This window comes from Emys orbicularis, chromosome 1 (assembly GCF_028017835.1).
Source record: "Emys orbicularis isolate rEmyOrb1 chromosome 1, rEmyOrb1.hap1, whole genome shotgun sequence".
NCBI lineage: Eukaryota > Metazoa > Chordata > Testudines > Emydidae > Emys > Emys orbicularis.
Genome location: NC_088683.1, coordinates 190,798,632 through 190,822,527, shown reverse-complemented (window position 1 = coordinate 190,822,527; position 23,896 = coordinate 190,798,632).

Sequence of the window (23,896 nt, the reverse complement as noted above, 5' to 3'; positions counted from 1 at the left end):
TAAAACAGTTGCTGGTTGACAGCATTACACAAAAACATACAGTTTCTTCTGTGATGATATAAAGCTGAATGTGCAACATTTCTGAGGAGTTTTGAATAAGTCTGTTTGTCCAGCTTACTTTGCAAAGGCTGTGTAGAAAACAGCACCATAAACACTTTCAGTCCCCACACAAGGGCTAAACAAAGAGTCCTCTTTCTAACATTTAATCTGGTAATTTATTTTTTCAACCATCACATAAATCGAAACACAGCTGTAACCAATGACTTGCAGATCCAGTTCCCTGCCAGCTGGATCCTGTTCTGCTGAAGCAGCAAGATTTTTACATTGTTCACTTCTGTACATCTGGAGAAATCGTTTGGGTTCAAAGGTGACTAGAAAAGCTCTTTAAATAAACTCAACCAACAGTGAAGATTGGCCTAAGTATCTACAGAATCCACATGTAGTTCCAGAAACAAAAATGTAAAAAGTTCATTTTATCAAATTAATGTGTACATAGGAACAATTTGTATCTTCCTACATTTTGTTACTAAGAAATTCTAATTGAACTATACACTCAGATGCCACTTTTATTACAAACAAATATTTAATATCTCCAAAGAACTTTCCCAGTCAGTTATCAAGACAATCAAGTAAACATTTGCCTGTGTGTCATATCTTAGCACAGAAAAAAATCATAAAGAAAAAACCTTTATTATAAAATACAGTAGTAAAAATAGAGTCTCTGCTATCTATCTTACTTATCCCCTAAATAAAGTCTTATTGAGTGTTAAATAAAAAAAGACAATAACAAGCATGTACTGTATTAAGATATGCTGGACCAGAATTCTCATAGAAACAAGTCCTTTAAATAGTTTTACTTCAATATTAGAAAATCTTTTAAAATAAATAAATAAATAAATAGAAAGGCAGCAAAATCCCATATAGAAAAATTGCTGCTAGTTAAGTAACAAAAGTGTCCTTGACATTTTAAATTGCACACAATAAATTGATTACAATGCATCATTTCCCTCAGAAAAGCAATCACAAAGCAAATCAGCTGCATTTTTGAAGTAAATAAAAATGAATATTGAAAGCTCATACAATCTGTAGCTTTGACTGTTTTTCAAAGAACAGAGACTGAAAATATGTATATAACTGAGGGGTTTCATGCATAGACTAAACCTAAAGAATATAAAAATACTGCACCTGTAACGATATCTACATTAGGACTTCTATAGATACCCAAGATTTATACACATGTACTGTCAATCACAAAATAAGCCAAATTCTGCCCTTTGATGCATGTCTGCTCCCATTGATAAATGGGATATATGCATTTCAAAAGGAATAATTTTACCCTAACTGCATGAAAGTCAATCTACTTCCTTTAGTAGTTATTAAAAGTAAGTAAGTAAATAAATAAAAATAATCAAAACTCAATCAGGCCTCACTACTTGTAACAGTCTCACTTCCTCTCCTTCCAGTGTTACTGAAACAGTACTAACAGGACGATCTTCTGAGCACATCTCTGTACTGGCTTTCCATCTTCTTCTGCATGTCTCCTCCTCCCCATCAGTTCCATCCCACCTATACTTCATTTCTTCCTACAGACTGTCATGCTCCCTACTTTTGCTTGGGCTTCTCTCCTCAATTATCTTATAGAAGCATGGGAATGCACACAAACACCCTTAACTCTGCCCTGTAGTGACACTGTGCACACCTCCTGCCAAAACAAATCTTTACTGTGGCTTTAAAATCCAGTTGTAATCAAATCTGAGACTACAAGATTTATTATGCACTAATCACAATTGTATTCTTATTATATGACATCACTGCAGGATCAAATTAAGGGTGTTTTGGTGCTTTAACTATGCATTTCCATACGTTATTATATTTGAAATTCTTTTAAGTGTAACTTGAGCTCTGAATCTCCTAAATTTGTAATGATTGGATTGGGGATATTTACAACATCCCTGAAGTTATTGATAACTGTACCTTAACCTAGTTTTTATCTCAGACTCTATAAAAGGATGAAAATATCACAAAAGGGAGTGAAATGTGACTGAAAAATAAGATGAAAGTTCCTAATGAATACACTTATACTATGCTACCTTTTGGTTAATTACTCTACCAAAATGACCAGCATAAATCAAGAGTTTCAAAGGCACCAACTGGCAATTCATCTGCCACGTCCTGCATTGTTAGGCCACCGCTAGTCCTTTATAGTTAATATTCTGTATTGTCAAAATTATTTCCTTCCCTCCTCTTCTATGTCACCACCATGGAAATATAGAGCCAGTCATCGATTACCCAAACATCAGTTTTCCCAGCTGGCCTGGTATTTAAAATAGGATTATATCCACCCAGGGTGTCAGGTAAATGAGGTTTTGTGAATGGTGACTACTACTTCCCGCCTCAGTGATCACCACTCAGTAGATACTTGCTGCAGTTCACTACCATGGATAGAGTGACAGTGCCCTGGCTCATTCAGGAACTTAACTGCCAAGACAGACCTTGAAGCACAAGTCTTGATGCATTCAGATTTTTTTCACCACATAAAGCCCGAAGCCCTGCTGAGTGAATCAGCCAGCTGGAGAACTAGCTCAGCAGGCTTGGAAGTTTGACTCAGGATCTTCTGAGCCTGAATGCCAACTTCAGGATCTGCTGAGCTAGCTCATCCAATTATCCAAACCCTTCCTTAGTCAAAGAGTATGGTTGTCCCCTCTGAGACCTTTGGAAAACCATGTTTGTACTGTATATACCATTTACTTGTGCAAATTTATATTGTATAGGGTCTTTCATACAGGCAGCATCTCTAACTGCTACATGGAGCTAAATAAACTGTTTTGCTGCTAAATTTGAAACAACAGTACAGGGAGAAAGAAAACAAGAGGCATAGGCAATGGAGAAAATAGTGGAGAATCAAAGAGGACAAGAAATACTAGAAAGATGTTCTGACTGGTGGGAACTGTAGATGAGAAGCCACCATACCAACAATAGCCACCAAAGAATACACACAAAGGGAAGTCAGACATTTAACTGAAAGAAATGGTCGTTATACGCTCTAACTGATATTTGATCCCTTCATATTTAATTTCTTGTTAGGAGGAATTATACATCAACACACAAAGAACATACTTAGTAATATCTGGCACTTGAACTGAAATTACTGTAGAGAAGAGCACGTCTAGTACAACAGAACTCTTAGTAAAATCAGCTCTCTGATTTTCAGAGGTTATGGTTTTCCTGAACTGCAGCTTTGTGTCTCCATGTATAGTTGTCTGAAGTTCATCTTCTACCTCATTCTCACTGTCCATTCCAGAATCATAGAACTGGAAGGGACCTCGAGAGGTCATTTTGTCCAGTTACATGCACTCGTGGCAGGACTAATTATCTAAACCATCCCTGACAGGTGTTTGTCTAACCTGCTCTTAAAAATCTCCAATGATGGAGATTCCACAACCTCCCTACGCAATTTATTCCAGTGCTTATCCACTCTGACAGTTAGGAAGTTTTTCCTAATGTCCATCCTAAACATCCCTTGCTGAAATTTAAGCCCATTGCTTCTTGTCCTATCCTCCAAGGTTAAGAAAAGCAAATTTTCTTCCTCCTCCTTGTAACAACCTTTTACATACTTGAAAACTGTTATGTCCCCTCTCAGTCTTCTCTTTTCCAGACTAAACAAACCCAATTTTTTCAATCTTCCCTCATAGATCATGTTTTCTAGACCTTTAATCATTTTTGTTGCTCTTCTCTGGACTCTCTCCAACTTGTCCACATCCTTCCTGAAATGTGGTGCCCAGAACTGGACACAGTACTCCAGTTGAGGCCTAATCAGAGAGGAGTAGAGCGGAAGAATTACTTCTCGTGTCTTGCTTACAACACTCCTGCTAATACATCCCAGAATGATGTTTGCTTTTTTTGCAACAGCATTACACTGGACTCATATTTAGCTTGTGGTCCGCTATGACCCCCAGATCCCTTTCCACAGTACTCCTTCCTAGGCAGTCATTTCCCATTTTGTATCTGTGCAACTGATTGTTCTGTCCTAAATGGAGTACTCTGCATTTGTCCTTACTGAATTTCATCCTATTTACACCAGACCATTTATCCAGTTTGTCCAGATCTTTTTGAATTTTAATCCTATCCTCCAAAGCACTTGCAACCCCTCAGCTTGGTATTGTCTGCAAACTTTATAAGTATATTCTGTATGCCATTATCTAAATCATCGATGAAGATATTGAACAGAACTGGACCCAGAACTGATCCCTGCGGGACCCCACTCGTTATGCCCATCCAGCATGACTGTGAACCACTGATTATAATCAGTAATTACTCTCTGGGAACAGTTTTCCAACCAGTTTTGCACCCACCTTATAGTAGCTCCATCTAGGTTTCATTTCCCTAGTTTATTTATGAGAAGGTCATACGGAACAGTATCAAAAGCTTTACTAAAATCAAGATATACCACATCTACCACTTCCCCCCTATACACAAGTCTTGTTAGCTTTTTTTGACAGGGTATCAGGTTGGTTTGACACGATTTGTTTTTGACAAATCCATGCTGGCTGTTATTTATCACCTTATTTTCTTCTAGAAAGCAAATTGATTGCTTAATTATTTGCTCCATTATCTTTCCAGGTACAGAAGTTAAGCTGACTGGTCTGTAATTCCCCGAGTTGTCCTTATTTCCCTTTTTATAGATTATCACTATATTTGACCTTTTCCAGTCCTCTGGAATCTCTTCTGTTTTCCATGACTTTTCAGAGATAATCGCTAATGGCTGAGATATCTCCTCAGTCAGCCCCTTCAGTATTCTAGAATGCATTTCATCAGGCCCTGGTGACTTGAAGACATCTAATTTGTCCAAGTAATTTTTAACTTGTTCTTTCCCTATTTTAGCCTCTTCTGATTCTACCTCATTTTCACTGGCATTCACTATGTTAGAAGTCCAATAACCACCAACCTTCTTGGTGAAAACTGAAACAAAGAAGTCATTAAGCACGTCTGTCATTTCATGTTATTATTTCCCCCTACCCCCATTGAATAACGGGCCTATCCTGTCGTTGGTCTTCCTCTTGCTTCTAATGTTTTTGTAGAATTTTTTCTTGTTAACCTTTATGTCTCTAGCTAGTTTGATCTCATTTTGTGCCTTGGCCTTTCTAATTTTGTCCCTACATACTTGTGTTATTTGTTTCTATTCATCCTTTGTAATTTGACCTAGTTTCCACTTTTTGTAGGACTCTTTTTTGATTTTTAGATCATTGAAGATCTCCTTGTTAAGCCAGGCTGGTCTCTTGCCATACTTCCTAATCTTTCCTACCCAGTGGGATTGTTTGCTCTTGTGCCCTTAATAATGTCTCTTTGAAAAATGCCAACTGTCTTCTATTGTTTTTCCCCTTAGACTTGCTTCCCATGGGATCTTACCTACCAACTCCCTGACTTTACTAAAGTCTGCCTTCTTTAAATCTATTGTCTTTATTTTGCTGTTCTCCCTCCGACAACTCCTTAGAATCATGAATTCTTATCATTTCATGATCACTTTCACCCAAGCTGCCTTCCACTTTCAAATTCTCAACCAGTTCCTCCCTATTTGTCAAAATCAAATCTAGAACAGCCACTCCCCCTGGTAGCTTTCTCCACCTTCTGAAATAAAAAACTGTCTCCAATACATTCCAAGAACTTATTGGATGATCTGTGCCCCAACAGATTCCTAGTAATTTATTTGCCACCATAAAATAAATCAGCCTAGAAACTGTGGCTGGAATTATGAGAGAGTAAAGAATGTTGTGCTGAAAAGAGTTTAACTGCTATACAATATGTGTGATCAAGTTATAGTTTAAAATGTAAAATTGCTGCAGTTCTCATAAGCTCACTGTGATCATTACAGCCACAAAATATACACAGCTCACCTATAAAATATACTACCCAATACAAGAGACAACATTTTGCCTTATTGTTTGGCAACTAGCCTGCTTATCACTGACGTGGAAGGTATTCCAAGCGTCAGCTTTTGAGCTTGTGGCATAAAATAGAAGTTGAAAGGCAGCATCTGGCGTATCTTTCATTTCACATCTTGCATGCCATCAAACATTGTGTACCTATCTTGTAAGTAATTTCTGTGCTGCTGTGTTCTCTCACACATACTATTCCAAACAAAAATACAAAATGATGAATATAATTAATATCATATCTATGATATATGAAAAAATGGTGGATTGTTGTGATCTACTCATACGGCCATGTTGGGCCCTGAGTTTTTATGCAGAACGCCCCATTGAAACAAATGAGTTCTGCTTAAAAGAACTGGCACAAAGGAGAACAAATATTTGAAAGTGCATCAGAATTCCACAGGATGCACAGGAGTGATGGATTAAGTGAGTAGATTATGCATTTGAATCTATGACATAGTCGAAAGATATGTAGAATTCACATAGCCAGGCAGTTTGCACACTGACTGCACAGAGGAGTAGACTTAACAATGTAAGTTATTCCTTTCCAAGTCACTTGTAGTTTACTTGTGAAATGGCCCTCAGAGCAAATACAACTATTTCATCCCTGGAATAAATGATTAGTTATAAACACCCCACTTTTATCGAAACCACAAACACATTGTAACGAGGATACCATGCTGCATGTGGATCTGAGAAGCTGCAGTCTTTAGAGAATGGCAGAACCATGGTGTATATGGCTATCTGGTTAAGAAGCTGCAATAAGACCTTTAAATAAAGAATTTATACCAAGTATCAGAGAGCCACAGTGCATATCTGAAGAAGATATGGGCCCTCCTAAAAGTCCTTAGAGATTCTGGGAGATAACCTGACACAAGTGAAGTAAATGGAAAGTTTGCCATTTACTTCAGGGGGGCCAGTATTTCAATGTCAGAAATGGTGACCTATGGAAACAGAACAAGGTCTCTAATGTTTTTGTTTTTTTCAATTTTATCTAGGAAGGAAGGGTGCTCAGGCAGTCCCCAAGTTGTTTATATGCTCCTACTACTGCTGGAAAGAAGCCACAAGATGATGATTGGCAGATGGAAAGCAAACTTTTAGTTCTTCATTTCTATCATAAACTGAGATGTGGCTGTAGAGAGTGAGAGAGTCCTGGCTGGGAAACAGCTAAGACATTGGAATTCCTGCAGAGCAGGGATTACCAGGTTGTCACATGGGGGAAAGTGGACTCAGAAAGAAATGGAGTGGGTTGTTCTTTTTGCGGGGGGGGGGGGGGAAGAGGGGGAGGAAGGGGAAAGGGAAGAGATTGTTGGAGGGGGGGTGCAGAGAGAAGAAACTGCTACTTTGGTATTTTCTTCAGTCATACTTTATTCCCTTCACTCTTTGTTTGTCTTGGTATATTTCCAGTTGGATTTTCAAGCAAACTCAGCATTGGCTTACCTCAGGTAATACTCTTCACTGAGTTCAATGGGAGTGAACTTGGGGACTGGGCACTTATGAAAATCCTACCCTTAGAATATAAACTCAGCAGGACACGGACCATCTCTTGCTATGTTGATGTATACCACCTAGCCCAAGTGGATCCTGAAACTGATTAAGGCCTCCAAGCACTTCTGTAGTACAAATAATATATAACTAATAACAATGATAGATAATCAGTTATACCATATTTATTATAATTATTTTTGCCCTGTCTCTGCTTCTTGGTATCTGAGTAAGCCTGTGAAGAGGGGGAAAGTTAATGAATACAAACCCTAATCCGAAGCTAAGATATTTTTAACTATATGTTTGATTCTTTAAGATGGCAAAGGTGATCTGGTGGTGCTTCCTCTGGTGAACTCCAGGAAAGTAGCTTCTGGATGGAAACATTTAAGGCTGCCTGGCACCTAAAATGGCTTATTAAATAATATTCAGAAGTGCCTGTTACCATACGATATAAAATATTTATTTATGCATTTTAAATAAAATTATTCCATTGATGAAATAGGCAAGGAAAGCTCAGGGAATAATGTTGACTGTGAAGTTGCTGAGATATAAGATGCAGCTCTATATAGAGCCATATACTATTAACCATTAAAATATCTACAGTTTTGCCTCCGTGAGAAAGAAATACATAGTTATTTGCCAAGGAAATTATGAACAATTCTATACAGGGTTTTTAATAGCAAGCACTGTTGGCATTATTTATAGTCACACATAGAATAGCTGTTAGCTAAATCTGTGAGCCTCTAAATCTCTTTTGCAAGATGGAATAGCATTTAACTCACCAATATAAGTAGCAATACACATCCAGGGATCTACAGAGAATGCTGCAAGACCCTTGCTCATAGAAAATGGGCCCAGTTCGGTCTTTATGGTTTTAGGATTTTTCAAAAGCATTTTGAAGTGTAGCATTGGTTTTAGCAGGTCAGACTATGCTATCACACTTGGCTCATTACTAAGGCTGGTAAAGTGAGCACTTAAGATTGTTAACAAAAAGGGGGTGTATTATTCCGTGTATTGCAAGGAAAATCTTAGACTCACAAGCTGAGGGCAGATTTATCAGATCCATCTATATTATATCAGGTCTTATCGATTTAAAATTGTTGAATGTTCTTTGTAAAATGTGACTTTTACCACATTTTCTTATTATGTGATACTTTACACGGAGACCTCATAGCAGTGGGGTTTAGGCTTTATATACCAGATATTTATCGTTTTCTCCATTTCACTAAACTAATCTTTTTTAACATAACATATTGTATACAGTCTGATAAAGTTTCATTTTCAAGGCCTATCTGCCCCTATTTGCAGGAAGATTTGTCTAACTCTCATTAACATTAATGGGTGTTAATCCCCTGAATATTAATAGGAAAACAGATCTCTAAAATGGAGTCTGTTAATTCCTAATCTCATTACATTTTTACAGTCTTTTATCTAGCCTAATATTCTTAATTATATCTTCATCAGATGAACAAGACAATATATTTATATCCCTTTAATTTAGAATTGTTTGGGAAAAATTAGAAAGCACATGAAGCATCAAGCGGCATTACACTTTAGTGAATGTCTGCATCCTTAGTTTGATTATTGTGTTTATAATCATGTCTCCTGGGATCCTCCCAACTCTTCAAGATGATCCAAGGTTGAATTCTACCCTTAGAATACTAGAAAGGAACAGTGTGTTTGTCTGCTGAGGAGGCAGGAATCTGGGTTGATGCACAAAAGAAAATAATTTCAAATATGTTCTATGAATTTACTCCCACAATTTAGGTGTGGGATTAAAGATCTACAGGAGGTATTTACATTTCAGCTTATTTCCCCAAAAAGAGGAAAAATATTCTAAATGGAAAATTATGACTTTTTTCATAATCCACCTATCCCTTCCAAATGTTACAGCTAATGAGATTTTAAGCAAAGGAAAGATCTTTTTCTGTGAGGACCAAGCCTTCTCATTCACCACAATCACTCACCTCTCTGTTAGATACTTCATTACATCAGGGGCCTTCACCACCTACAGAACTAAACTAAAACTCATGAATGGAGACAACATATGTTATGTCCTCCTTTTTTCCTTGTGACTGAACTCAGATCACACCATGGTGTTCTACTGAGGTCATTTTGTCTTGATTATTATATAAAAATAGTTAATTGGTTTGTTTCCTCAATATTGATATTAATATTAATTAACAGAGGAACATGCAGGAGTTATTGTTAAAGAATCAGAATTTGCCCAGAGACATCTGACATACCACTGTATTTCTCTACGCCTAGAGTAGGAGATAACTGGTATGTGTGATAACTTAGTAGTGGCAGTGGATAAATGCTGACGCATCAGTGAGAGCTACTGTAGAAGAGTAGAGGAAGGTTGATGAGGTATCTATTTTTAAAGTAAACAGCAGGAGTCTGATCTTTAGTCCAGATAAATGTTTAAAAAAAATTACCAGGGATGAAATAGTTGGATATTAGAACTGGGAAAGAATAGGCTAATAAGAAAATGTCATCACTGTTTTATGAAAATAAATCATGTCAGGTAAATTTCACCATATTCTTTAAAGAAATGATAAAGAGACCATAGAAGGACAATAAATGATATTCACCTCTGTGCAGAGGACCAGCACAGGCCGATACATAATTTAAATCTGATCTATGCTCAATTTTGAGGACTGAAGTGGTGAGTGGGCCTTTATGAGGGCCCGCTACATGGGGTGAATTTCACCCAGTATCAAAGTAAGCTATCTGCATTGTTTGTGACACAATCAGGGTCCAGACACAAAAAGGGGAGAACAGGAGGTTTGAACCCCAAAGAATAAGCAGTTGAGTCAACTAGCTGTATACAATGTTATGTGCTATAAAACTAGCTGCATTTCTCCAAATTAAATCTCACTTTTACTATTATCTGTCCATGTCTGTAATCTTTCTTGATCTCTTTGTATCAACTTTCTCTCTCCACTGGAGTTCACAGATCTTTCAGGTTAACTGTTACCTTTGAGTTTCATTAATATGGTGTTCACTCCCTCTTCTAGCCCATTAATGAAGATACTAAATAAGACTTGACTTAGCACACATCTCTGTGGAATCCCCTTTACTCTTCCCCAATTTAACAATTTACTATTTATCATTATCTTTTGTTTCTTGTCCTTTATCAAATTTTCAATCCATTATTTTTGTATCCAAGCCAGTTGAATTAATTTTGAGAATAAGATTTTATGAGATGCTATGAAACAAAAATCTTTAGCAAAACTCCAAGTATATTACAACTACGTGTATATCTGGACATTTCATACGCAGACTATGAGCATAATTTTCTATATACCGGTATACAAATACATGCATTCATAAGCATAGTCTGTACACATATCTCATAATAGCCACTAAGTTTAAAACATTACAAGCTAAAGGGTCTTTCCTATGTCTAGATTCTATAGTGAATTTTGAGGAGACTAAGCAGAGAAAAGAACTAGTTGAGTAGGTTAGTAGTGAGAATCAATATAAAGGCAGCACAACAACTTATCTACTGTGTCTATAATAGATAAACATTTCCCACCTTGCTCCTTTTCTCTACAAACTAAACAGTCTCAATCTTTCAATCTCTCTTTACAAAGAGGATTTTTCATTTCTCTAATAATTTTATTCACCCACCTCTGAAACCCTGCTTATTTTTATTATACCCTTTTTGACAAAAGGCTGACCAAAACCGAACAAAGCGTTCAAGGTGAGAGGTGCCATCAACTTATATAATATCATCATGGCCTTATCAGTATCATTTCCCACCTGTTCCTTATGTATCCTAACAGTTAGGTGGTTGGTTTTTGTTGCTTGTTTTTACCACAGCCAAACATTGAGCATATGTTTTCACTGAGTTGTCCACAACAATGATCTCTTTCCTGAACTGCTACAGTTAATTTAGAATCCAGTAAAGTGCATAAGTAGTTCAAACTATTCCTTCCAATGTGCACTACCTTGCATTTATCAACACTGAATTTCATTTGTCATTGTGTTGCCCATTTTTGTAGCTTTGATGGGTCACTTTGATGTTCCTCAGAGTCTTCTTTGGACTTGACTAACATAAATAATTGTGTCATCTGCAAATTTTGCCATCTTACTTCTCACCCCTTTTTCCAGATCATTAATAAACAAATTAAACAACATCTGTCCTAGCATTGGAACCTGGCGGCACCCCATTGTTAACTTTTTGCTCTGATGAAAACTGGCTATTTATTCTTGTTATGTGTTCTGTTTCTTAGCCAGTTTCTAATCCATGAGAGAACATTACCCCTCACCCAGGGATTCCATGGCTTCTTTAATAGTCTCTCATGAGGGATTTTGTAAAAGTCCAAGAAAATTATGTCAGCTGACTCTCCTTTTTCTTGTGTTTTAATAATATGGTTAGTTTCTATTATGATCATCTCAGTATTTTATAATTCTATTTTAAATTATAGTTTCTCCCCCTTTCCCTTGTCTTGAAGTAAGTTTAACTGGTTTAATCCAAAACAGCTTTCAAAAACTAACCACAATATTTGCTACCCTCCAATTCCCCAGAGTAGTGTCTGTACCTTATCCAGATGTGAGAAACAATAGCTGGTCAGAATTTGGCTCAAGTTCTCTATTGCTCTTTCCCAAAAGTAATTTTGCTTTGTGGAAATACTGAACTGGATTATCCCCCTCTTGGAATATAAAGATTCAGAGACCATCCTTGTTACATTAACTCTCCAGATATACCAGAAGCAAAGGAACTTGAAGCAATAATTTTCTAAGCAGCACCAGACTTGAATACACAGAGTATTTAAGTTCAGAGACCTAAACTGAAACCCTAGATCCAAACCCCTCCAAACTTTTCTCTTTTTTTGGACTTTGAACTTGCATCCAAATTTCACAGCTGGTCCCATTCACTGTAATGTGCCAAACCAAAAACACCCCAGAACTGTGGGGTACTTGAAATCCAGATCTGAATTTTGCAATTTGAGCTCATTTAGTTCTCACCGCATACTGTGATGAGTTAAAAGAACACTGTCAATGTAAAAGCTATGGGTGAGGTTCTGTGCTGTAAAGCACAGAACTCACTGAGCAGGGAAGAAGAGGGCTAACACGGCTTTACGCCAACTTCGTGCCATCTCCATCTCGCACTGCTCTGCAGGTTTTGGTATAATTTAGATGGCTTTGGGGGGGCTTGTCTAAGTTATGGCAGCCTGACCCCAGCTACCCATGGCCACAGTACTGGCTGGAATCTCCTCAGTGGTGCATGCTGCAGCCTTGCCTGTGACATGGCCCTCCTGCCTCTGCAACAGGGATTGATAGGAGGTCCTCAGACAACAGTCTGATGTCTGTCTTCCTCAATTCTAGGGTCAAGACAATTCTCCCCCAGTCAGATCCAGTTCTTTTAGGCCCCTTTACATCACTCTGGCTGCTTTACCAGCATAAAGAGGCCGGAGCAGGGGCAAGAAGAGATCTCATCCTATATGTTGCAGGCAGATACACTTCTTTGCCTACATTACCAATAACTAACATTTTAGATTATTAAAAGAATTTTTAAAAATCAATTTTTAAGTCACTATTCATTCTCTTGGTTTACTTCTTACTGTGGTGTGTTGAGGATTGTATTGGAATGGCAGGCTGTCACTTCAAGTGCGGGGCATTTTCTGATCTTGCTTGCAGGCTAGGGGCTCTGTAGTGAAGCATCCGGGGGCAGCAGTCAGTCTGGAAAGAGCCAGCTTAGACAATGGTATGGTGAGTTGTGACTCGCTGCCTTAGGAAGCAGCCTGATTTGTCTCTCTTTGTATTTGGGTTCTTGTGTGTTATCGTTTTAAATTCTAAGAAATAAGCTAGTGTTAAATTGCTACCTTCCAGCAAGAGTATTTATGTTTTTATCTCACTTCTCTGTGTGTATGCTACGAACATGCCGCTTACATTCCTCTTACCATTAACAATGAAAATCAGTGATGTCAGTTTTAGTTTTGTATATGCTCAGTTTTCCTTTCAGAATCTATAGCACTGCAATATTCGGGTTCCACACAATGCTGGTGAATGTTGTTCATGTATTTGAAAACAATTGCTGTTATAGAGTATGTGGGGGGGTTTTCCTCCAGAAAATGAACACATTCATATTGCTATTATGGTTTTATTGCACAAAATTAAATTTTAAGTCAAATTTAAGTTGGCTGTCTTTAAGTAAAAATAGGTGCTACCTGTAGGTAAAATAGGTATTGCATATGTGCCAATACTTGCAAACCAAAAACCTGTGTTTTAATTTGCATTCCCCTTTTGATTGGGGAGAAGATATTATCTATCTATCTATCTCCCCGATGTTAGGGAGGAACACGCTGGGGGTAAGATGAAGCATCCAAGCTAATTGCTGAAGCCTCTTTGAGGCAGGTATCCAGTGCAGGTATCCATTACAGAGGGGATAAGGTTCCGTAATAAACAGGAATTGGAAGTGGACTTAAGGGAAGTCTTACCCTAAAGAAGCTAAGGAACAAGGTTGGAGCACCTAATGTCTGGTACAGCAAGGAGACAAGTCCTTTCCCCGACCTCTTAAGCCTCATACTAGCTGGGACCAGCTGTGGAGTGGTGGTGGGGTGATGGCAGCCCTCCACCAAGTGGAAATGATTAAGGAAGGAATCATGACCTGCACTGTATGAGTTATTGCCTAATAGTTCCCAGATGAGTTAAGTAATATAGTTGAGGCCTAAACAAACCACATCCCTTGTATCTTATCTTTCTTTCTACCTCTCCAGGACAATAGGTGTTGCATATTTGCCAACACTTTCAAACCAAAAATCTGTAGGTTTTAATTTGCGTTCATTTCCAAAGATTTACATAATTTTACATAAACATGTTGTCCATTTGCTGTACTCACACCCACTTTATACAATTATTCCACAACTGCTTTCACTCCATTCTAGTCTTTCCACTCCTTACACTTCCCAGACGCAACTGACTTTGCACTGACATATCAGATTCTCAAGTGTTTTCTAAGCACCTTTCTTTTTCTTGAAAAGGATAACCTGGCTTACATTCTCATGAAATTCTTGGGCTTCTTTTCTCATATTGTTATATAGACTTGTATTCATTTCCAAGGAGAGCCCTAGGGTGTTTAATGACTGGTTCCCCCTCTTTTGGTGACTATTTGTATCTTAAAAAGGAACAATAAAGCCCCACGTTGAAGAAGGAACATGTATTAAAGTGTTACATAGCTGTTTTCAAATATTACATTGGTATTTATTATCTAGTCTGTGTGGGCCAAACTTTACAGTCATTACTCAGCAAGGACTCCCATTTATTTAGTTAGTTAGTTTAGTTTATAAAAGATGTTTCTGACTTTAAGGCCAGACTCTTCCAAGCCTTTATATGGATGTGCACTGCAGGGGAAGAGATAAGAAGACAACACAGAGCTTTATCTTCTGGATAAGCACTAAGCAGAATTGCAGTCCCTGAACTCAAGGGAATACAGGGACTTCCCCAGAGCCATATGTAGTGGGGGGAGGGGGAGCAGGCCCAGGCCCACATGCCCACTCTGCACTGGGACCAGAGCAACGGGGGGGAGAAAACTGTACCTTAAAAGTGTGTAATAACGGCCATGCTGGGGAGCTCCAGGAAGCATTCTGCATCATTGAGGTAGAAAACCTTCCATAGCTCCACACTGCTCTTTACTATGGGCTGTGCCTTAAAGTCAACACTTATCTCTAGGACCCAATTCTGATACCCTGACTCAAGCTGAGTAGCTTCTTACTCCTCATGTTGTCCCAGAGAAATCAAAGGGACTACAGTAAATACTACTTAGTGCAAGCGTGTCAGGATCAGGACTTTACAGAATGAATAATAATGATTTTTAATGAAAAATATTTTTTTAAAGATAATTTATTTTTTTTTAAAAATTGAAATAAGATTTTGTATTTACATGTTGCTAATTCTTTATTTTATTCCCACTTTAGTGTCTTAAATTGCTAATGTGAATGTTTTGTTCTGGTTTCTTTATAGTTTCTGAATTGTTTGTAGAATTTTAGATTTTACACAGATGTTTTCCCCCATAAGAAGTGGCATACTTAAAATGCTCATCTATGCTGGAAAAGCTAGACCAGTGCCTCAGTAACATCCTTACAGTAAGAACACCACAAATTCAAACACAAATGTAAGGGACAAAAGATGGGTCTTTCAATGTGTCCGGAAGGTTAACAGATGGTGGTGGGTCTGGTGAACCCAGAAAAGAAACTAATTCCAGAGAAGAGCCTCCATGGAAGATGCCCTGCAAATAACCATCTCCTGTTTGTTCCAAAGGAGTTCCAGCTGATCTCAACTGAGTCATCATGGCACAGGGAAAGAGGAAATCTCTCAAACCAGGTCCCAAAACATTTATAAGTTAAAGCCAAGACCATGAATTCCAATCAGAAACTGACAGTGGTGTAACAGTGAGGTCAATGGGACATTTGCTCGAATAAGGTCTATAGCAGGGATCAGCAACCTTCGGCCCACACATCCCTTGCCCCGTGCCACTTCTCGCAGCTCCCATTGGCCTGGAGCGGCGAATTGCGGCCAGTGGGAGCTGCGATCGGCCAAACCTCCGGATGCGGCAGGTAAACAAACCGGCCCAGCCTGCCCAGGTAAACAAACCGGCCCAGTCCGCGTGCCAAAGGTTGCAGATCCCTAGTCTATAGGATTTGGTCCTATGTCAAACACAATATGAGGAGAAATTTTAGTTCGTCAGACTAAATTTGACATTATGTTATGATTGGCCTCAGCTTTAGCATGTCATCAGCACTGCTAATAATACAAATGGCATGGAATTGCAATAGGCTTTGGCAATTGTGGAAGCAATATTTAAAGAAAAAATAAAAACAATCATTTTATGTGGATATTTCTAAATATCAAAGTCTAGATCTTTAAAACTTTCAGTACTGATGAGACACAGATTCTTCTATTGCATAATGAAAATACATCCTGAAACAAAGGAACAGTTGACCCGGCCCCAGCCTGCTCTGCTCTGCTCCCCCAGCTCCCAGACTTGGGGGAAGGGAGGGAACCGCCTCCCAGCACTCACTGGCGGCGTGGCTGGGAGCCCGCATAGCGTAGCGGGCTGGGGGCAGGTCGCTCCACTTCCCAACGCCCGATGAGTGCAGGGCGGGCCTGACCCCAACCCCTGCTGCAGTCCCCTGGGACACAAGGGACAGGGTTTGGGGGGGCAGGGCTGGGGTGGAGCAGAGGTGGGAAGAGGCAGGACAGGGGCGGAGCAGGAGCAGGGGCTGAGGGAAAGGGGTGGGGCAGGGGAAGAGGCAGCTTTCCTGGGCCCTGCTGTGCACAGCCCACGAGGGGCCGGCTCAGCCGTCCAGGGGATCGGGCTGGCCGCTGGAGCTGGATGCAGCACGCAGCTGCATAGGGCACCAGGAAATTTGGGGCAATTTGGCACACAGCTGCGTAGTTTGTGTATGGGTAAGGATGGCCCTGGTGACACTGACTTCTAGTATGAGCTTACAAATCACTTAACTTTTCTGAGCCTCCGTTTCACCATATGTATAACGGGGATAGTGATATTTTCCTGCTGCACAGAGATGTCATTATGTTTGTAATGAACTAAGTGAAAAGTGACAGACATGGATTCCAGAGGTGAGATCACATCACAGGATAACACTAGCTGAAACACAGACCTACAAAATTACACTGTGCCGACCAGCTTAGATGCTCCAGAACTCACAGCCTGAACCTATATCCAATGTCTCAAATCAAGTAGTGGAGGCAGGAATGAAAAATATCAAATTCAAACTATAATTTTATTGGAAAAGATATTTTTAAAAAATCCATTGGGTATTTAATAAGGCTAAGTATCAGAAATTAAAATGTTATTTGACCTTACTAAACAACAATCTCTCTTTGAACATGAGTCTTCAATAATTAGTAAAAGTGTTAAGTAACTGTATTTAAAAAGAGAAAGGCTAAAGATTTGTTCTTTAGTTTTCACAAGTATGAATGCCCCTTTTGAAGTTTCAGTTGGCTTTGTTGGAAAGAACTAATGCTTTTGAATCTCAGCTTGCTCATGTGTGTTCCTAATTGTTCTTTGCTGCTATAGAGGTGTGTTTGAAATGTCTTACCATTGTTACATCTTATGTCTACAGATGCATCACCCAGCACACTCTTGTTTTACTAAGTGTCACACTCTTGTTTTACTAAGTGTTACTGATATCTCTTTGAAATGAAATCTTAATGTATGTGATGGTGAATAGCTGTTCCTTACTTTCACTCACAGATTATAGTAATTTTTCAGTGGATGTCACTGAACAGTAGCAAAATGAAAGCTGATATATCCCCAGATATTAGATTTTATCTGAAATATAATCAAAGTTAGCTGAAACCCAAGAGCCCAAATAGCTAGTCTCCAAAGAACATTATTTGATAGAAAATTATGTGAAAGATTTGCATGATGTTTTCTGTGTTACTGAAAGTTTACAGTTATAGTAGTCACCTTTTCTGCCCATGATTCTTTGTTGATTAGTGTCCTAACAATTAGCTATTGGGGTTGTATAGTTTCAGATAAGTACTAATTATTACCATTTACTGGGTAATGCTATTCCAAAAATGGTAAGGCAGTCACAGTTTCATAAAAATTAAGACTGAAAGTGGTCCACAGGGTTATCTAGTCAACAGTTGCAGGTCAGTTTCCATAGTTTAATACCTCATCCCCAGTGGTATATTGTCTGCTCTTGCCTTGACTACCTCTAATGATGGCAATAACACAACTTTTCTTGGCAGGTTGTAACAATAATTAGAAAAGAAAAACAATTATAAAATTTTACTCATTTAAAGTTAAGTATTTCCTCCATAAAACTTTTAAATTTTTTAGCCTCCACTTCTGCATCCTTATACTGCCCACACAATTTCATGACTCCTCAGTCATCATTGTTGTAGACTGTACACATTTCCCTCACCTTGTTTTAAAGAGCATAGGTGAAACTCTTGCCTCACTGAAGTTAATGGCAGAACTCCTGTTAACTTAAGTGGGGCCAGGATTCACTCCATGTTTTCTAAATCCTTTGCCCTGCTGTTCTTTGGATTTATGTAAAGACATGGTTACTATCCAAAGGCTTCCACTAATGACCTAATGGGAGTTCCAGAGGTATATGGAGGCAGCATTGGGCATTAAGCTATTTCTGGTCACAGAGTCATAGGAAGCATGTCAAAAAGTAGAGGTAAAACAATGACCAGATTTGTTCTGTGTTACAAATATGCAGTAAATTACATGACTCTTGAGACATCTAACCATCGACTAAAAAAGAAGCAAACAAAAACAAACCCTTTCATGTTAAGGCTGTAGCCACCTCTATTTTTTATACTGTATCAGGCCCTAAGAAATCAAGGTGAGCTAAAGCAGTGCATATAAAGAGACCAAAGCACATACAGGAAGAAATCCCCATTGAAATCAATGGCAAAACTCCTATTGACCCCAGTGAGGCCAGGATTTCACCCCAGGCTCTAATTCAGCAAGGTACTTAAGCACGTGTCTAACATAAACATAAGTTGTCTCATTTAGTTCAGTGACACAACTCAAAAGTCTAAAGTTAGGCACATGCTTAAATATTTTCTTGAATTGGGGCCCACAGAGGAGAAGCAGCTATTAAAAAATAAGCATTTGGCAACTCTTAACTACAAAGTTATCACTGACATCTCTGACTCCAAGTATAGTGATAAACTGTGGTATCTTAAGGCCTGGTCTACACTAACCCCCCAATTCGAACTAAGGTACGTGAATAACGTAGCTGAAGTCGACGTACCTTAGTTCGAACTTACCGCGGTCCAGACGTGGCAGGCAGGCTCCCCCGTCGACTCCGCGTACTCCTCGCGCCAAGCAGGATTACCGGAGTCGACGGCGAGCACGTCTGGGTTCGATTTATCGCGTCCAGACAAGACGCGATAAATCGAACCCAGAAGTTCGATTGCCTGCCGCCGAACCAGCGCGGTAAGTATAGACAAGCCCCCAGATACCACCCCCTGTGGTTACTGCTGGCAAAGGATGACTTCTAATGGTGACTGAGCCTGAATTTTATTTAAATATATTTTAATTTACTCTATTAAAGATATGAACATATTTCTCCTAAAAGCTATAGTAGGGGAATTTTTATCTTTTATTTTTTAATAGCCAGGTATTATATATGCTTGGCTTCTGCACACATTTGAGATGCAAGCCTGAGACCAGAGAATTTGCTTGTATTGGGCATGGAGTTTTGTGACTAAGAAAAACAAGAAATTATTATTAAAAAAAAAAGAAGTGCCTAATCTATTTCAGGTGTTTTACATGTGTTAATGAAAATAAAGGGTGGATTAATGAGCTGTTATTTTTGTTAACTAATTTTGTCATAAAGATAAAAATTAAATGTTACTTTTAAGCAGAAGTTCCAAAACCTGTGATTGTATAGCTTTGATTTTCATTAAATAGTTGTCCAGAAACAAGTTCTAGATCAAAATAAAGTTTCTCGGTCTGCACTGAAATGAGGAAAGGAAAATTTAGTCTCCGGGCCAAACTGAGCCCTGCTGTGAGTAATTAAGTCAATGGAGTTATAAGGGGGCTGAATTTGGCCCTGTTAGGAAAAATAATTGTTTCAATTAGAACTAGCTTTAGAAACAGTGGTCATGAATAGATTCTCTCACTTCTCACTAATATGATACTACAAGTAATGTAAATGTAAATGTATGGAGTTGTATTGGATTTGGGTAAATTAACCAAGCAGAAAGAAGGAAACCTCAGTGATGTAGGATCAAGTCTTAAAAATGTAAACAGTGCATCTGGGGCTTTATGTTTTCAGAGATTCACTTTATAAAATACAAGATTGTGGATTTATATGTGTATCTGAGCTTTAACACAGTTCTATCAAATTCAAACCAGAAGAGAAACAGCTGATTATGGTCAGACTACATTGTAGAGTTTTCTAACTCAGATTCACAAATACAGTAAAATAGATCACATGTTGCAGATGTCTGCAGATAATTTAGCATCTGTCTACTAAATTGCTAATTATGTTTTAAAAGAATGAATACACATTTTAATGTTTATTTTCCCCTTCAAAGTTGGCTGCAGATATGAAGAAGCTCATTTTAATCTAATGTTTTCCCTTGTGTGCAATAAGAGCCAGAGGGTGCCTTGCTGGTGCTTGAAGATCATTTTAAGACAAATTTATACCACATATAAATGGCTGTTTAAGGGCAAGTCTACACTAGAGCTCTACATCGGCACAGCTGCGCCACTGTAGCGCGTCTGGTGAAGCTGTGCTAGGCCGATGGGAGACAGCTCTGCCATCGGCATAATTACTCCACCTCCTCAAGAGGTGGAAGCTGTGTCAGCGGGAGAGCATCTCTCACCAACGTAGCACCAGCGTGGACAGTGCTTAGGTCAATGTAACTTACATCGCTCAGGGGCATCTTTTTCACACCCCTGAATGACGTAAGTTACGTTGACTTAAACGGTAGCATACACCAGCCCTAAATGTTCTTTTCTCATACAATTGTACTTTCTGACAATATTTTAGTAGTACATTTCTTTACTTAATTATTTTAATGATTCCGATATTAAATGTATGCAAAAATGCAATTTTATAAACTGGAATACTGAAAGCGATGTCCATGTATAATATAGTTATGTGTATATGGACTGGCTTTCTTTTCAAAACAACTGTCTGAATGGACTTTTTAAAACTCCACTTTGACATTTGGGGCACTGAACTCAATGCCTGAAATAGCTGAGATTAAGATCTAGATATCCTCCAGTATATTTATTGCTGTATTAACACAGTTCATACTCTCCATATGGTTTTAATAGGAAAATCTGAACCATTGATAATCATTTTTTTTCATCAGCTGAAGACTTACAATAGCAAAGATTTTTATGGATTGAACAAATTTAGTGACATGTAGGGGGAATTAATGAGATAGCTCATTAATGGAATAATTACTACCTTCCTAGTCTAGCAGCCTGTCTCTGGAAGTGATCGGTATTTGGTGGCATAACTCTCCCATAATGAACGTAATTGTAAAAATTATCAGAAGGAGGAAGTTCTTCTTGAGCCCAGCAACTATCCAGTTTATGTTGGGAACCAGGAGGATTACTAGTCCTAGTGCAACTACAAATACCATTCTTTTCCATACAATTGTTGAATGTTTTTGAATTTTACCCAGGGTTTCCTTCAATGCTATTTTATGGTAGTGAGTTTTACAGATTAGTTATACATCACACAACATTTGGTAGTTTCTTATCCTTTTTAATTCAGGTTTTTAATTTTGGATTCCTGCTACTTCCTGTTAAGTATGGAAATTCAGTTAAGGCACAGTTATGGCTCCCAACAACCTAAACTTTGCCTTGTAGCGAAACTATACAATAACTATAGGACTATGATTGTGGCATTTTATTGTTTGTGGTCCTATATCAGATTAATCAGATTTTTAAAGACACATGAGATTCCCCCCACCCCCCAAATTGTGTCAGTACAGGGCAGAATTAAGTATAATTGGATGCCCTTATTGCATATTTCCATATTTTAACATATTTGGATTTCTTTTAAGTTTATCCTTAATTCTGAATTTTCTTGGTTCATAATTATTGCTTTTAGGATTGCAACATTGCTGTACCTTACCCTAAATCACTATTATGTAGTTTCAACAGTAACTCAATTTTAATGTCATTTTTATCTGTGTCTTTCCTTAAAAAAAAAAATACATGAAGACTAAAACAAGAAACCCGAAGAGAGTCATTGCCATGTGACATTTTAAATTATTTGAAGATGCCAAGTTTTGACTTTTAATCATTTTTATTTTAACTTCTATGGATAGATTCACTGGTAAATTTTGGCTACTTTATGCCACTCTGGAGCTGCACAGAGCAACCCGAGTACACCGGAGAGTTAAGGCACTTTGCTTCATCAGAACAGTGCAAAGCAGCCAGAGTGTACATCCCAGTTCCCCTCCCACCGTCTTCCAAACTTCTCTTGCCCCTTGCATCTCCCTGTATTCCTCTGCACCAACACTCCAGCTTCCCCCTCCTTCTTGCACCCCCTACATTCCCATGCACAAATACACCAGAGCCCCCTCCGTTATGCACCCCCTACACACCTTTGTATACACCCACTTCAATTTGCCTTCCTCCTTTCTCTTCTAACCTTTCTCCGAATTCCCTTGATCAGACATGCACCTGTTTCCTTTTCCCTTCGGTCTTTCTCTTTTCTCCACTCAGAGGCGGTGCTGGGGGGGGGAAGTTTGCAGGGGCTATAGCCCCCCAAAAATTTGCCTTAGCCTCCCTTGTAGCCAAAGGTCAAACGTTACATAGAAGTAAGGGGGTATGGTATTGTCTCCCTTACTTCTCTGCTGCTGCTGGTGGCGGCACTGCCTGCGGAGCTGGGCAGCCAGAGAGCGGTGGCTGATGGCCGGGCACCCAGCTCTGAAGGCAGCGCCGCCACTAGCAGCGGCGCAGAACTGCAGAAGGGTGGCGTAACCACAAGATGAATAGCAATTTTCTGTCTAGCCCCCTTCTGCCCAGCCCTGCCCCCCTGGAAAAGGCTGGTGCCATTATTTTTCATAACTGAAAATTCATCTGTTTACAGAGGCTGGTGCATAAAATATTTTCTGTATGCTGAGGAGCCATTGAAAATCCTAGTTGAAAATCACCAAAAATGTGATCTTTTATCCAATCTATTGTTAATGTAAGTTAAACAAATGTTACTGCCAGAATCAATAGTTATAAATAAAGTAAAAATTAAATAGTACATTATCCAAAGAGAGAGAACTGACCAAAAATACCAAAGAGATTTTCACTAGACCTGTAGTGAGTCATTGTTGAAAGAAGAGTTCAGGCACAGATAAATTCAAGGCACAATCCATAAAACTGGAAGTCAGCCTTACCAACATGTTACATAATAAGGAACGTCATTAAACTAGTGTCACCTACAGAAATGAAGACTCTACACAGTAGTGAAATAGCCAGCTTCTCCTAATTTAAAGGGCATCCTCATGACAAAGCTACACCTGTTCACACTGAAAGATACGGCACTGTTTGCTTGAGATTACCTGGGCCTTCTGTTAGCATGGATCCCCATGCCATTGGCCTACTGACTGGAATGACCCCAGATAGGCCCAGGGGCAGTGCTGGGACCTTAAACTTATCTCCTTATATCGCTAAAACATCTTGTATGTTTGCATAACTATATAACTAATAAATAATAAGGTAGCTAGACAAATACTTTTTACATATAATTCAAATATTTTCAGCCAAATATTAACCTTGATTTCTGAGCTTTCCTCACTATGAGCAAAATCTTGCCCTTACCTTGAAGGCCTGCCTAGGGCAGGGGGGTAGAGTGATTCTAATCCTGTCTGGCACAAGAGCCATCCCAGCAGCTGCAGCATAGAGTGTTTCAAGAGAGCCCACTGTAACCTGGTGCTGACTGTTCCTCACAGCAGAAGCCTGCATGTGCCACTGACATCAACATGCTTGAACGCAGGACAGGGGGACAAGGCAAAAG